We start from the raw sequence: 15260 nt of genomic DNA on the forward strand, positions 1-15260 counted from the left end.
GGGAAGGTATTCTTCAAATTCATACTGCTGCAGTGATCCCATCTTTGTATAAAGGCTCATCTTGGCTGCATTTCCTGGGTCAGCAGAGTGGTTTGCGTGTCTGCCTGTTGGTATCGGCCCTGTCCTGCCCCCTCTGCTGGGCTTGTGCCTCTGCCTCCTCTTTGCTCATGTCCCTGCTCACACACAGCAAAGAGCAGCCCTAAAGCTCTGCAAGCAAGAGGTGACACCAGCAGGCATTAGGCCTGAACACTATCAGTGGTGTACCATATATCATCGCAGTGACTGCCACTTTTGGTGCCTCTTACATCCATACATGAAACTGTAGCGTCCCAGAAGGATTCTTTGCTGACCTGTGCTGATGCAAACAGCAACAGCAGAGACCCATTAAGTCTGCATACATGGCTAGCAGTTGTAATGCTCCATATTATCAGATGCCACAACCATAGGAAGCACAAATACCACGTGCTCTGCGTATGACACAGCTGCTCACCTGGGCTCAAGCCCTAGGGTAAGGCAGCAGGGAGGACAGCAAGCAGAAAGCAACAGCAGCTGTGATTTAGAGCTGCCCTCACTTGCTTCCAGAGGGGGTGAGCTTCAGGCTCTGCGTATTCAAGTGTTTGAAAAAATACTTGCAACTGTTGATCAATAATATTTGATTCCTGGACAAGGAAAGTAATTGGTCACTCATGCACTAAACAGCAATGAAAACCTTCCCTGTGTCTGCCCATGAGCAGCTGGCCATATTGCTCCAGGTTCATTAGTGTGGCCTGAGAGTGTCCTCTGCAAATAAAGGCATATTGTTACTCAGCATGTTGCTCCAATTTTCCTATTCTCCCCACCACACACACTTTTTTTTTTTTTTTTTTTTTTTTTTGAGCAAGTCTTTCATTCGATTCACCACCAAAACTTTGGAAAGTGATTCATTTAGGTGTTGCCCTACATCATCTAAACAAGTACCTTTTGAACTGTGACCTTCTCTAAGGAAATGAGCTTTTTACTTTGATTTTTCTGCAAATAATAATCCTGTATCTGATCTTTTATTTCTGGTGACGTCATCTTTGCGTCAGCACTCAAGAAGGTTAGCTGATGGATGGGAATGGGAAATGCAGCCCCTCATTACAAACACAAGCTGTGTTTGGTGCTGATATCCAGAAAATCTTTCTCTTTGCCTTCATCTCTGCCTGGGGCCCATTAACTTCTCTTGATTTCTTTGAGAGGTACTATGTTGAATAACCATCTACTCTGTTCCTAAGAAAGGACTTAATTTTTTCAGGCAAGAGAGGGTAGACCTGGCAAATAGAGGGGGAAGATGTCAAAACTGATAGCTAAACCTCGCTAACAGTTGTAGGAGGAAATCTAGATGTACCCAAGGAACAGCTCATACGCAGAAGAACAAAGATGGATTTGTGGAGAAGTATTTTAATAAGATTAGCAATTAGTTTTTGTCTCAAAAGTCAATAGCAAGTGCCTGGAAAAATAGTAAATATTTATTTAGGATAAAAAATGTACTTTGTAATTTATACGGTAACTATTAGTAAATAATTGTTATATGCTATATTCACTAATATATGTTGATTGTTATATTCAGTTATATAAAGATATTACATGAAAACCAGTGCTCCTGCTGATAAGGGCTGGCATGTGAACTTTGGCTTTCTATTTCAGATTCAAGGCTCAAACTCACTGTTTTGGTGAACTAAAAAATGTGCTGAAGAAGTGCCCTCAGAAGAGAATTTTGATTTGAGACAATAAAAGCATCCACACTTCTATTGTTCCCAGGAGGGTTTATTGCTCAGACTGTTGCTCAAATGTGTCTGAGCTCCCAGAATACTCCTGTGATCCAGTGCTGCTGAACCACTGCCAGAGACCCAGACTGGGAACAGGAGAGCTCTCAGAGCTCTCCACCTGGAAAAAAGCTGGAGGCCACCAAGTTTTCCACTAACGTGATGCACTGGTATAAGGGGTTTGTAAAGGTCAGAGGCGTCCTTTTGCTGATAGCGTGGCACACCTGTTTTGGGAACTTCAGTGTGTTTGCACAGGACAAAACGTCCTTCAAGCACATTCAAGCACTTGACATCTGATGATCTCAAAGTGCTTTGCAAAAGCAAGCAAGTTGATTTTTTACATTGCCTAAATATAGAGCTAATCCATGGAGGAGTGTCCTATTCAATATGTTCATGAGTCAACGACTGAGCTGAGAATAGGTACCAGGTCTCCTGCTGGCTTCCTATCATCTTCTGTTCACTCCAGATCATACGGTCCCCCTTGGCAACTTGCCTTTCCTCTCTGAAGAAAGAGGTGAATCCTAATGCACTCCTTTACATAAACAAGTTACTGGACTCCACTGCTAAGGTGACATCTTCAGAATCATGTTACCTCCAGCCTCAGGATCACACTCCTCTTTCATTGCTCACAACTAGATTGAGCCTGCTAGTCTGCAGGCCAGCAACACACAGGCACAGGGAGATAAGTGGCTAGGACTTGGATTCTACTCCCATGAGCTATGTGGGTCCTATCCGACTGAGCTATGCTATGCTGGGAAGAGAAACCACTCTAGCCCAGCAATAAGTCATGGGATGAGATGCAACATGAAGTTTCAGAGGAGACCCAAGAGGGGAACCTGGTTCACCCATTAATTTGTGAAAATTTGGCCATCTTCTGGTGTCATGCTTGGGAGTATTTCCTCAGGAAATTTTATTTTTTCCTTATCTCATGATTTTGTGTTTGTTTATTTAAGGTTCCTGAAGCACAGTCCAAGCGGGTTGAACCTTGTGACTTGTGGCTGACTGAATATTGCTTTGCAAACAAATGTGCCATGACCACAAACTGAAAACAGTGGGCTTCAGTCCCAGGGAGGTCTCCTTTTGCTCTCCAAGCAGGCTGAGTGGCTTTCTTAATGGAGTCTGTCTGCACACATCCAAAGACCTCTTCTGGAGAGCCAAGATGACCTTCGATCCGACACCACAGCTGATTGCTAACTGTCAAACTTTCACAGCCGCAACATCATCACTGCAACAGGAGCACTTTCCCCTGCCCTGTGGCTCAGTTGGAAAGATAAACAAGAAGAACAAGGAAGGATTTACTACTCTATTTCGACTGTCCCTTCTGGGAGCTGGTGGTATTCCCACCATGTCCCCCTGAAAGTCCTAATCGTTCCTGTCAGACTTCCTCCGTGTTGCGAATGCAGCATACCAGCCACACTGGTTAGCCTGCTCTCCTCCAGTACTGGTTGCGTTGGGCTTGTGCAATAGTCCCCTCCTGCCCCTGCCTCTCGTGCTGCCTCGCAGGGAGGGCACAGTTGGATGTCTCAGTTGGAGAGCACTTTGAGCACACCAGCTTGGGGTCCAGCCTCTCGTTGCTCTGTTCCCTGCACCCTTTCTGTGGCTGCATGTTGGCTATTTGATCTCTGAGTACAGACCATGACATTTTCAAAGCCTGGAGTCTCCCCCTGCTGAAGGGCTGTCTCAAGCTACGATAAGCAAGGCAGATTGTCTGAGCCACCCAGCCAGGAGGACCAGGACAGATCTCCTTCTGAGACCTTCCTTCTGAGACCTCCTGTGCAGCGCTGCTCTCGTGGCAACCTCTGCCACCAAGCCTGGTGACCTTCTGGCTCCACTGCAATGACGTGAGGTCTGCCTCGTTGCTGGCCTCACTATCACTGCCCATGTCCTTGGTCGTTTGTGTCCTGCTTTTTTCCTTCTTGTGATACAAGAGAGTGATAGGATAAGTCAGGAGGACCAGGAATTAGCAGTTTTAAACTGTCCTGTCTACTGAATGTATCCATCTTTTTATAGGAAGTGTTTTGCTCTAATATTCACCATGACATTAAGTGTCAATTGTCCTCTGAAAGGGTTATGTGGTGTTAGATTCATGTTCTCACCTGCAGAAAAAAGGTCTGGGGGTGAATATCTGAAGGATTTGTAGTTTCTCATCTGAAAGGGAACTTGATGGTCCCTTGCATCACACAGCTTGATGGTTTGGGAAGCTGGTCTTTGCACAGACTACAGACCCTGATTAATGTGATGTTGTTGCTATGGTCATTGCCCTATCATACAATGTTTTCTGTTTCTGCGGGTGCTGACAAGGCTTCCAGCACCAGTGTAAGGGCAACGAGTAACAACAGAGATGAACAGAGTCATAATGACCGTCTTCTGAGCAAACAATTGATATGTTAATGACGTCGGTGGGAACGTAGCTCGTATCTACCAAGAGAGGGACTGGAGCATGGAAACAGAACAGGGCAAAGAACAGAAGGGATTAAAAATATTTGAAGACTCTTGTGGAATTTTTCCAAGGACCTAGAATCAGATTTGAGGAGAAGGAAGAATCCACTGTGATTTTCAGATTGGGAGCTGAGCTACTTGAGGAATTGACCCAATTTAAAATTATTCTGGCATAGAGACAATATCGAGACCAAGAATTCTGTGCAGAGTTTTTGTTTTGTTTTGTTTTTATCTGTATTTCATCTTCTGTGTACTTCAGGTACTGAGAAAAGAGCTAAATTGTACCCGAATCCCACCCCAATCATAAGGCATATTACATTTTCAAACTGTCCAACCACATGCTCTAAAAGCTCACAGAGGAGCACCAGATCTTTGGGTAACCCATGGTCCTGAAGAATTGTGTACTTTAAAAGGAATGTCTGGAAAACAAAGCAGTTGTGACTGAGGCTCCACCTCTACACAGAACCAGTGCCCTAGACATGTTCTGACACAGGTCATGGAGAAAAGTGAGCTGTAGTCTACTGATGTAGACAATGCAATGGGTTTGGGCCCAAGGAATAGTTATGTGAATGCCTGAAGAGGTGATCAACTTGAGCCAAGTCACAGTCAGTAGCTTTTCACACCATCAATCTACTTTTTATTTGGTCCTACAAATAATCTGTGATTGAACCAGCCCTGTTTTCAGAAAAAGAGCTGGTGTTAGCCAAAGACTTCAAATAATGGAAAATCTGGAAGTCTCATGAGAATTTACTAACACCTGCACTATTAAAGACTGATTTCTGCTCTTAATTTTTTTGCACTTCAATTTCCACTTTTCAGAGTAAAGAACCTCTTTTTCTAGATACTCTCTTGCGCAGACACTTTTTAACCCCAATCAAGTTGTCTCTTAGCTGTCTCTTTGATCAGCTAAATAGATAGAGTTCCTTAAATCTCTCTCTGTGGGGTGTGCTTTTCTCACCAAGAACCTTTTTCATGCAGTCTAGGATCTGAGCTAAACAAAGCTGAGGGAAGAACTTTGGCCAGACCACATCTTGAGAAAAGGCTTAGGAGATGGACTTTGTTATCTCATTACATTTGGTGTTAATAAAAACTTGATTATACAGCTATAAATTCTACACTTTTTATTGTTTTGCAATGACAAAAAATTGAGTCATCCATTGCACTTCTCTGTGAATATCTTTGCTTTGAAATGATTATAAAAAGCATGATTACATGTATATTACATCAATATAAATCAACAGTGATGCCCTGTCCTGGTTACAATATATTGACGCTTTATTCACAACATCATGAGTTTCTTTTTAGACATTTTCAAAAGTATAAATCTCCCTTTCAGGGATCTCAGTAGCAAAATTAGCATTTGCTTTTTGTCCCTGTGCTCACAATTTTTTCATGGTTGTCAGTCCAAGTATTTGGCCTTCAGAGCTGTCTGACGGGAAGCATAAATCAGGTATATAAAATCCAGTATATAAAAACACAAATTCACTTTTGTGCAAGTAAAGTTTCCTTTTTGCAGGTGTAAAAGTGGAAGTGGATCTCTGTTTAAAAGGGTGGACACTACTTTTTCATTTCAGAAAACTTTGCAGCATTGTGTCACTGCAGTGAGAAAATTGTTAATGGTCAGCTAAAGGCCAGTAAATCGTAACATGCTACTGAGTCTCCCATGGAAGAAATCATGATCTCATAATGGAAAAGTTCACTGGGGTGTATTATTACTGGACATGTCCTCTAAGAATAAGGGCAGAAGCTCGTAATGGATACGGTGCCAACACAATGGCACATGAGAGTACTCTGCAATCCACATGTCTACACCGTTTCTCCTCCCACAGAAAGGTCAATGACAGAGAGGCAAGAGGCAAGATGCTGATTTATGTACCCACCACCCTACTAAGAAATGCTTTCAACTAGGCTGGGCCCGGGCTGTAAACAGCCCTGCTTATTTCAGCTAAACATTATTAAGGTCATAAAATGTCTCAAGATTCATGCAAACTTCACGCCAACTTGGCTGCAGCCCAGATGCGCCTGCTGTAAGAGCCTCCTGAGAACAGTTGGAGGAATGATGACGGCAGGTGGCATGCTGAGCTGGAGCCTGAAAGGGGGTTCTTTGGGAGGTTTTGGGCTTGGTTTCAGTGTTCCAGCTTTCCATGGGACGAAAGCACTGAAAAAAGCAAACCTGCAAAAAACGGTCTCCCAGCTTTTTGAGTCCCTCTGTGCCTGCCTTTGAGTGGTATCTCTGAGTCAATGTCTGGGGCATCCAGGCAGTGTTTGAGATATCTGGAAGTGTAGGTGTGCTGCTTTGGGAAGCAATGGAGACTGTGGCATTTCTTCAGAGGCTGAGGCAGAGGGTGTTTTGCAGTGCTGTTCACTTCCACGTCCAAAGTTGGGCCAGTAGTCCTCCAAAATGATTTATTGTGCCAATGTTCTTTTGAAAGCAGTGGCCTTTCCCTCTCAGGAAGGTAGCAACCTTGTTCTCTCCTTTCATGAGAGTGCAAAATCCCCATTTAAGCAATAGCGGGGCTCAGTGCTCCTCCTCAGCTCCCCCTGAAATAACCTCTGGTGTGCTGGTAAGAGGGGATACAAGCCCCCTTCCCCGTCCTGGCTGTCCTTAGAGCCCCTGCAGCCAGCCCCATGGCAGATGCTACTTCCATCTCTGGGAAGGTGACACAGTGGCTTGGTGAGGATGATGGCCAAGTCCAGGCCTTGGGGAACAAGGAGTGGGTCCCCAGCCTGCCACCCCCATCCTGGTAACTCTAGATTATACGAGCTCTTCTGCTGGTATTCTGTCCCCTGGGAATTCACCAGTGTCCTAAAACTCAGGCAAATGAAATCCTCTGCATTACCCAAATGATGCAAAAGATTTGAAATACAGTAACGTTTCAGGCCCCAGTGTTTTGATGGGCTTTGCTGTAATCTCTTAAGAGAAAAACTCTTTAAATTGCATGGCAACAACCAAGCAGCATCCTGTATAACAAAAAAACTTACTGCAGCAACATGTTCTTTGGCTGACTCCACTCCCTTAGCAGGTTTGTCTCTCCTTCAGAAAGCTATTTTAAGAAGATGAGTTTGGTGTGCACACAAATCATGTCTTTGTTTAGTAGATCTGTTTTCTAATCAGGTCAGGTAAGTGCCCAGGGACTAGTTATGGGGGTCATATAAATACCTCCATAGATAGAGGCATCAAGAGATAAAATGCAAAGATATTTATTATTTTATGAGGCTCGTTTCTTCCGGATCTAAAGAGAAATGCTTCATTGAATGTCAGTAAACTGTCTTTGATGTAACAAAAAATCTATTATTTTTGATAGGTTTGATCTTTCACAAAACAATAATATATTGAAGAATTGTCTATCACGCTGGTGACCTTTAATGACGTTACCAAGAAACAAGTGGCCATACATGGCTGTGATACAGCAAGGGCTGTACATGGCTTATGGAGTCCCGTAACACTCTCCAAAAGTATTATGTATCCAGCACTGAGTCAAAGCACTGTGTAAATGCCACGCATGTTTCATACCCAAGCGCTTTCTGCTGTTTAGCTTTTTGTTGGTTGATTGGTCTTCTTGAGGGTACCAGGCATTCTTTCTGAGCTTAGTGGCTGTGGAAGAGATCACTGCCTATTTCAGAAGGTGTACGTAACTCAGCACTCAAGCCCTTTGGGTTGCTGAGACAGACAATGCTAATGCACGGAGCAGTCGAGAATTGCATTTGCCAGGGCTGGCCCTGGGAGCGGGCAGCCACCCAAGGTTTCACAGACTCGGTGATGTCCTCAGAGTTGTAGGTGAGGGGGTAGCCCCAGCTGCTTATTTTAGGTGGCACACAGATGGTTGTTTTCAGAAAGGCAGATAGGCAGCTGCAGATCAACAATCTGTCCCACTGCACATCAGTTTATGAATGATACAATCGAAGGATCGTGCTGGTAAAATTATGAATGGTATAAACCAATGAGGAACATCTTTGGTTCAGATGGGCAGTAATGTTCCCTCTGACAGCCCCTTCTGCAGAGAGTGACAAAGAGGTGGCAAAACATGCAAGCTCCTTACCACTGCTTGCTAATGAAAATGTGCAGAGAATGTTTGTTCTTTCTTCTTGGACTTTTAATCCAAGGTTTGTGAAAAGGTCTTAAAGGGGATAGCATGACTTGTTAGTGTGCGAGTGTTATACTCTGATTATAGCGTCTTGCTCTGGACCTTTTTGCCAGTTCATTAGCTACCATTCAGTATTTGGGATTTCTGCAGGAATAGAAATGGTTAATATGTTTTTGAGGTGCTTGACTCTTGGTGGAGGGCATATCAGAAGGCCAGCAACTGGGGATAAGACATGAAGTGTTTGAAGTTTATTTCAGTCCTGGTCTTCACCCTCCTACCCATCCTTGGATTAAAGAAATTGCTGATTTATTTCATTGTGTTTGTTTCAGTTGCTGATTGCTGTTAATGACTGCAAAGCCCCACCCTTTCTATTAACGGGTCAGTGCCCAAAACATACCCACTGTTCGTCAGATCTACATAGTTTAAACAGGTGCTCTTTCTCACACGAGAAATATGAGCTGACTTTTTTAAAGTCAAGCTGTCCTGCTCACAGCTTATGAGCAGGTCTTGCTTTTGCGAATACTCTCAATGGCTGTGAATTCAAGTTATGCAAATCCCAACAACGAGTATTTGGGAGGTGGTGGTCCCTGGCTGACTCCAAAACAGCTGTTTCTGACGAATGGCCCACTAAATTCTCAGCTGATAAAGCTACCTGAATTTCAAGCAGCTAGCAGGCAGGGAAAAAAAAAATGATTGTGCTGCCATTGCACAATGTAGTAGGTGAAAAGATTTTTGATTGCAATTCTTTACCCTAAGGCTTGTATTTATAGTGGGGGAGGAGAATACTGCACCCAGTTACACTGCCCAGTGTGGTACGCACCTTCTGGGGCTATGGCAGGTGAGCGCCCGTCCCACATGCCCTCCTGCCGAAGGTTGTGGGTGAAACGTGTTCAGTGAGCTCCAGTAACAAGGTGAGCGGCTGATCTTCATGTTCGCTCACCCTCGAGAGGAGGGAGGTGCGGCGCTCGAGGGGTTGGAGGAGGATTCATAAGGTTCACCTTCCTCGGAGGAAGACTGCTGGCCTCCCTTGGAAACAGCTGAGGTCCCTGGCCCGCAGGGACACCACATAGGCCAATGGGAAGAGTCCCAGGGGGATGACTTTTGGAGCTAAGGACACAGGGCACGGGAATGAGACATGTGTCATCAGGTGACATACACCTCATCCCCAGCCAAGGTCAAAATCTGTCACTGCTCTCTAAAACAAAACACCTTTCCTCTCTTTACTCTGGTGGCGGAGAGGCCACAGCAAGTGACCTGCAAATGTTACCTCATGAACTTCTTCATGGTGGTTTTGCTATCTAGATGCCACCCGAGTAGTGTATGGAGGGACTGTGTGCACACTGAGAAGTGGGATATGCGGTGAGGAGAAGCTGGAGAAGAGACCAGTGAGGGACTTGCACTGACCAGCGCGCACAGTAGGACTGCTCCCTGTGGTCCTGGCAAAATTGGCATGAGCAGACCAGTGCTGCTGAGGACCAAAATGGCACCAAGTACACACACATGCACGACACATGGCTGGTGACCCTGGTACAGCCTGTTTCTACCTAGCCTTGTGCCAGCTGGCAGGCCTGATCCAGCACTGCCCACGCAGGGGACCTGAGTGAGAGGTCTCAGGTGAGAAGGAGTTAAGGCGGGGGTCTTTAGCTCAACTAGAAGACCCTGTGCTAATATTCACCAGGTTATGTCTACACACAGGGCAGATGTGCAGGGGAAGCCAGGCTTCTGAGCAAAGAGGGGAAGCAGCACGACACAGTGTCACGCAGCGGCTGGGTGCGCAAGGCCTGCTTTGGGGATTACAGAGGGAGCGGGGCTTTTTCCAGAATTCATATGCAGTGTGCTTTGCTTAATCCACTGTTTTGCTCTGTTCTCTCTTAGGCACCACATCCCACCAGATATGACAGCTTTTCAAAGCCCTTTTTGGGGTGAGTTCTTCGTTTGCCTTTTTTGTTTTTTTTTCCAAAATACTGCTGAGGCAATATTACATGGCCCAGCCCTGCGTACGTGCTGCCACATTCTGGAAGATGGAAAACAAAAGCTAAAAGAGGATGGTTAACCTTTTCTAATTGTCGCAGTACAGGACTAGTTGCCAGGAGGAACTTGAGTGCTAATCCTGCTTTACTCACCATGTGACCTTTGGGTAAGTTACCTAATTACCTTGTCCTTCAGTCAACGGAGCCTGTAAAGAGCAGGTGTTTCAGTGAAACCCACGACTGCTGAGACAACATGTGTCCTTAGGAAACAAGCAGAGAATAAAACTCAATGCAATTTTTTTGAAGGTGGATTTAATGCACGGAGTTAAAATGTCCAGCAGTAGGTTTAATCCTGCCCTCTAATCTTTTGATGGGGCACAGGACTGAGCCCAGGCTATTTAATTGCACGAAAGATCATTCTAGAGGGCATTTGGTGTTTGTGGAGGAGTGATACAGCGTGATCTGGTCAAATTATAATGGAGTATGTTCTGTTCTGCTGGAATTAATTTCCTCCAGCTGGACTGAGTGGACCCTGTGTTTCCCCAGCCATCCTGTGCTGTGGCTGCCAGGAATGCCCCTCAGGTCCCCTGGTGGCTGCCCCCTCAGAGGAGGTGGGATCACTTCTGTACAGTTACATTTGGAAGGAGCTTTTAGGCTGAAATACTAACTCTTGGTGCAAAGAGGTATAGTTACCTCTTGATTCCAAGCTTTTTTCCCCTTCAGCTTCTTCCCCTTCCTGGGTATGTCATATTTATTGACTCGCTTTAGCAATAGTATAATCTCTTTTCTTCCTGAAATTATGTGGTATTAGGTACATACACACTTCTCCTTTTTGCCCAATTCTTCATGCTGATCTGAAATGAAAAGATAGGAACAACCACCCCCAGAGAGCATCCTCTCTCTAGTGAAAGATCTTTCACCCTGTGTTGGAAAAAGCACTTTACAGAACTATTCACTCCCTCTTTAGCATTTGATGTCAAAGAAAATGCCACTGTATCTCTGCTTTGGATTACAAACACATCGTTTATTATTATCTGGCACTCAGGAGGCAAGCCTGCCTCTTGGGGTAGGTACTGCTTATTTATCTGGTTTGATCTCTCTTTCATTTAAAGAGGGAGCTTTTCAGGGAGATGCATTGCAAAGAGTCTGTCTACAGTATTCTCCTCTTTCCAGCAAGTCTCATCGTCACAGCCTTTTGTTACAATGGTTCAGTGTAGTGTGTATATAAACCTTCCCTTTTTATAATATACTGTGGGTTGGGGAGATGAAATGCAGCCTTGGTTTGTATGAACACATTTTGCAATCAGATTTCCAGAATCAGGTTTTGATCCCTTCTTATTCAAAAGTGCCCGTAACCATGAATGGTCTAATTGAAACTGGAGGCACTTGCTGTGGACTAAGGAACAATTCAATGGGATTAAGGCAATGTAGAATCTGGGCTGTTGTGATTAAATTTTGCAAATATTAACTGAAAAATCTTGGCACAAATCCTAGCCAATATGTACTGGAGCAGTTCCCCAGAAGAGAGGGGAGCTGAGCCTTGCCTGAGGTGTAGCAGCATAGCTGTTTTAACACGTCTTTCCTTTGTCTTCTCTTGACAGGAACTAAAGATGTTGGCTCATGAAGTGTGGGCTTTTTGAGGAGTGTTAAGGTTAGAGTTTAGAAAGAGCAATTTCCAGGGAAAAAGTCTGCAACATGCCAATGAAACCAAACAGCAGAAATCCTGCTGCCCTGAAAACTGACTGTGGGAGTAAGAACCTTTCTCACAACCCAGTGAGCTCCTTAAGGCATGTCTACACCATGCCATGAAGCACACTGCAAAGATCCCAGCTCTGGCCACAGAGCTAGTAGTGGGACCAAGAGCCCACAAGCTGCCCACAAGTGTGGTCCAGTGACCAAGCCTATCCTCCCTGTTCAGAGGCCAGTATGCCATGATTTTGAGAGTAAGCTCTCTTCCCTCCAGGCTTTTCACTGTGTTGAACATACAGACCAGTCTTCCTGGCCCTTGCTTTGGGCTTTTTGCAGATGTAGTATACTTACACTGGCATATTCTCTCAACTGAAGAATAAGCTTTAAGATGTGAAAGGGAAGAAGTTCCTGTCTGTGACAACAGGACAATGACATTTGTCCCTGAATACTTTGCTAACAGACTATTGAGAAGATGCTTTGTAGGATGCTTTGGTTTTTGTTTGTTTATTTGTTTTATTTATATATTTTTTTGGTTGGTTACAGCTGTCTGTTAGGTTCCAGGATGAATCTGAGGTGCTGATACGCATCTGTGAATGTACAACTTCTCAGAGAGACTGCCAGTCTGCCCCAGAGCCAAGTTTTACAGAGGTGCCACAGCTGGAGTGAGTAAGTCATTCACGGTGAGGATGCCCCAGCTTTGAAATTACTCCTCTCATCCTTTGGCCTGAAATAACCTACTGAATGCGTCCACTTATGAGCATCAGACTTCAAGAAGGATGTTGACTGACTGGAGAGAGTCCAGCAGGCAAGAACAAGAGTGATCAGAAAGCTAGAAAACATGAGCTATGAGGAAAGACTGAAAGAGTTGGGTTTGTTTAGTCTAGGGAATTGAAGACGGGTAGATGTGATAACACCCTTCAAGTATGTGAAAGGCTACTACAAATAGGAAGGATAGGTTGCTTTTCATGTCTGCTGGGGACAGGAAAGGAAGTAATGGGCTTAAAGTGCAACAATATTCAGGTGAGATGTTAAGAGACGTTTTCCAGTTGTGTGACTCGTGAACTGGTGGGATGGTTAGCTGTGTGAAAACACTGCCGTGGGAAGGTTTTAGCAATGGCTGAGATAACTATCTCAACCCCAGCACCTTCAGCACAACTGATCCTATCTGGAGGTTGGTGAAAGGGCGAGATGACCTTCACAAGTTTCTTCCAGCCCAGGTTTTTTTGTATGATTTTTGTTATCAAAGCAGAAAGTCACAAAGCTGGTTCTTAATTCTCATGTGTGTGTGTTTGTGTGTTTTGCTACTGGGCAACTCTTGGGTTTTATGTATTGTTTTCTTATAGGACTTAGAACTAAGTTGTCCATCCTGAGATCAACCAGAGAAAATCCCAAAGAAACAACGTGGTATCCCATTTAATGGAGTTACAAATCCAAACAAACAAAAGTGAAGGGCAGATTTCTAGGCTGATGTAAAAATAAGGCTTCGTGCTGGACCTGCTGCCTTCATCAGAATCCAAAACAATCCTTCTCATGGTGGCCTGTATGATGGTCTTTGAACTGTGTATAACCTGATGCCAGCAGACAGAAGCAGACGGACACCTGAGCACTCAGGAGCAGCCAAAAGTCACTGAGCTTCTTTATATAATTCAATAAAAGTGAGAGAAACAAAACAAAAGCAAAACCTGACACACACAACAGTCCCTCCTTCTCCAGTTTCATGGTGAAGCAAGTTCCAACACTGTCAAGCCAAAGATTAAATAAAAAGAAAAAGCCAAGGGCATGCTGCCATGCATATATTAGACCTGCGTAAAACAGTGACATGCACACCTCACAGATACAAGGGCTGTGAGGTGAGCAGGGGTTTAAGACCCAACAAAGAAGCTGCCTTCTCATCAGGTTCACTAGGCCTGTATTTTTATCCATTACTTTTCTTTAATCCTGTCCATTTTTAATGGTGGAGCACTAAGCAGCTGACTTTTGCCCGGAGGAGTGCTTTGACATGGGTCAATGCAGAAGGAGAGGATTTGGGATGGACATGGTGGCCAGAGGTGGGCATAGGGCTGTGGTCCCCCAGCTGTGGCCACCATGAATCTGTACCCCAGGGAGGCTGGAGCTTGGCTAACCTGGGGCAAGCATCAGGCTGGTTAAGAATCAAAAGACATTTTAGACAGCCCCACAGAGAGCAGCTCTCCCTTGTTTCCAAGCTCAGCTCCTTTCTGTTGCTCTACTGTGTCCTTTTGTACTCTTTTGTGACTCTTCTGGAATTTAGCTTTGAGAAGCACACACCAGCCAAGGGCCAACAATGTCCTTTGACCTTCCACTTTGTCTGTGACAGATTCATTTTTAACTGGGAATAATAATAAATGCTGATGAGGTGCGAGTTTTGACATTCGTCTGGGAGTGCAGAGGCATGCAATTTCTAATTTTACCAAAATCCAGAAACGGGTGGATATTCTTTCTTTCATCTGCAAAGTTTTGAAGGGCAGTAATGCATTTGATTTTTTGTAGCTTTCAAAGAGGTTTATTCTTCATTGATTTGCTAGTTGCATAGATCTTAAAATACACCTTATTATTTTTGAAAAAAATAGGAATGAGAAATTCTTTATTTCAAATTAAACATTTTCTTTCAAGCTAAGATTTTTTTTTATTATATTACTACTTTTGAAAGAAACTCACAATGTGGTTATGCTGACCAAGGGAAACGACAATTAAATGAATAAATGCCAGAATATGCCTGAAATGAAGACTATGGAAAAATGGAAATACTTTCAAAAATACTTTCAGAGGAACAGCTATGTCTTTCTCTAGTCATTTGAAAAACATTATCTAGCTTAATGTATAATGATGCACATGCTTGGTTCTGTCACTGCACCTAAAGGTACACTTCCATTGTGGAGGGGAGGTCTTTGGGTTCTGTATCAGGCCTCTTGGAAGTTAGGAAATCAGGAAAATGTGCACCATTTTCAAACAATGCACACCAGTTCTTGTATCTTTCTTTTTGCATGTCTGCAAATGTACAGGTCTGATAGAACAATGTCCCCAGGGTGGCATCTCCTGGGGAATTTTTTTACTCCTCAGGCAGCTGTAGAGCTTTCTCTGCTACCAGGAAATGTGCTTGGTTGTATTAATCACTATCCCTGTGCTTGGGGTACTTGCGGGTCTTCTGAACTGATCTGCTGACATGTGTGGAGGCAGGATAAGGTTTTCCTAGTCTAGTACTGGCACCAAAGCAGTGCTCGGAGAACAATGCCGCTAGATGCTTCAGAAATACTCAGCGGGGCAGAGAGGTGCAT

General features: G+C 44.3%; 1 long non-coding RNA gene across 3 annotated transcripts; it reads left to right on the top strand.

The window, feature by feature from the left end:
* Window positions 1-8943: 8943 nt before the first annotated feature.
* LOC137852985 (uncharacterized) lies at window positions 8944-14579 on the top strand. 3 transcript variants are annotated; one of them, XR_011094128.1, is made up of 4 exons: window positions 8944-9219; window positions 10184-10445; window positions 12511-12647; window positions 13311-14579. It is a non-coding gene; the product is annotated as an uncharacterized lncRNA (long non-coding RNA). The 3 variants fall into 3 exon arrangements; XR_011094127.1 differs by having other exon boundaries at window positions 10184-10230; XR_011094129.1 differs by having other exon boundaries at window positions 10184-10230; window positions 12511-12633.
* Window positions 14580-15260: the final 681 nt, after the last annotated feature.

Source organism: Anas acuta, chromosome 3, assembly GCF_963932015.1.
Source record: "Anas acuta chromosome 3, bAnaAcu1.1, whole genome shotgun sequence".
In the NCBI taxonomy this organism is placed as follows: domain Eukaryota; kingdom Metazoa; phylum Chordata; class Aves; order Anseriformes; family Anatidae; genus Anas; species Anas acuta.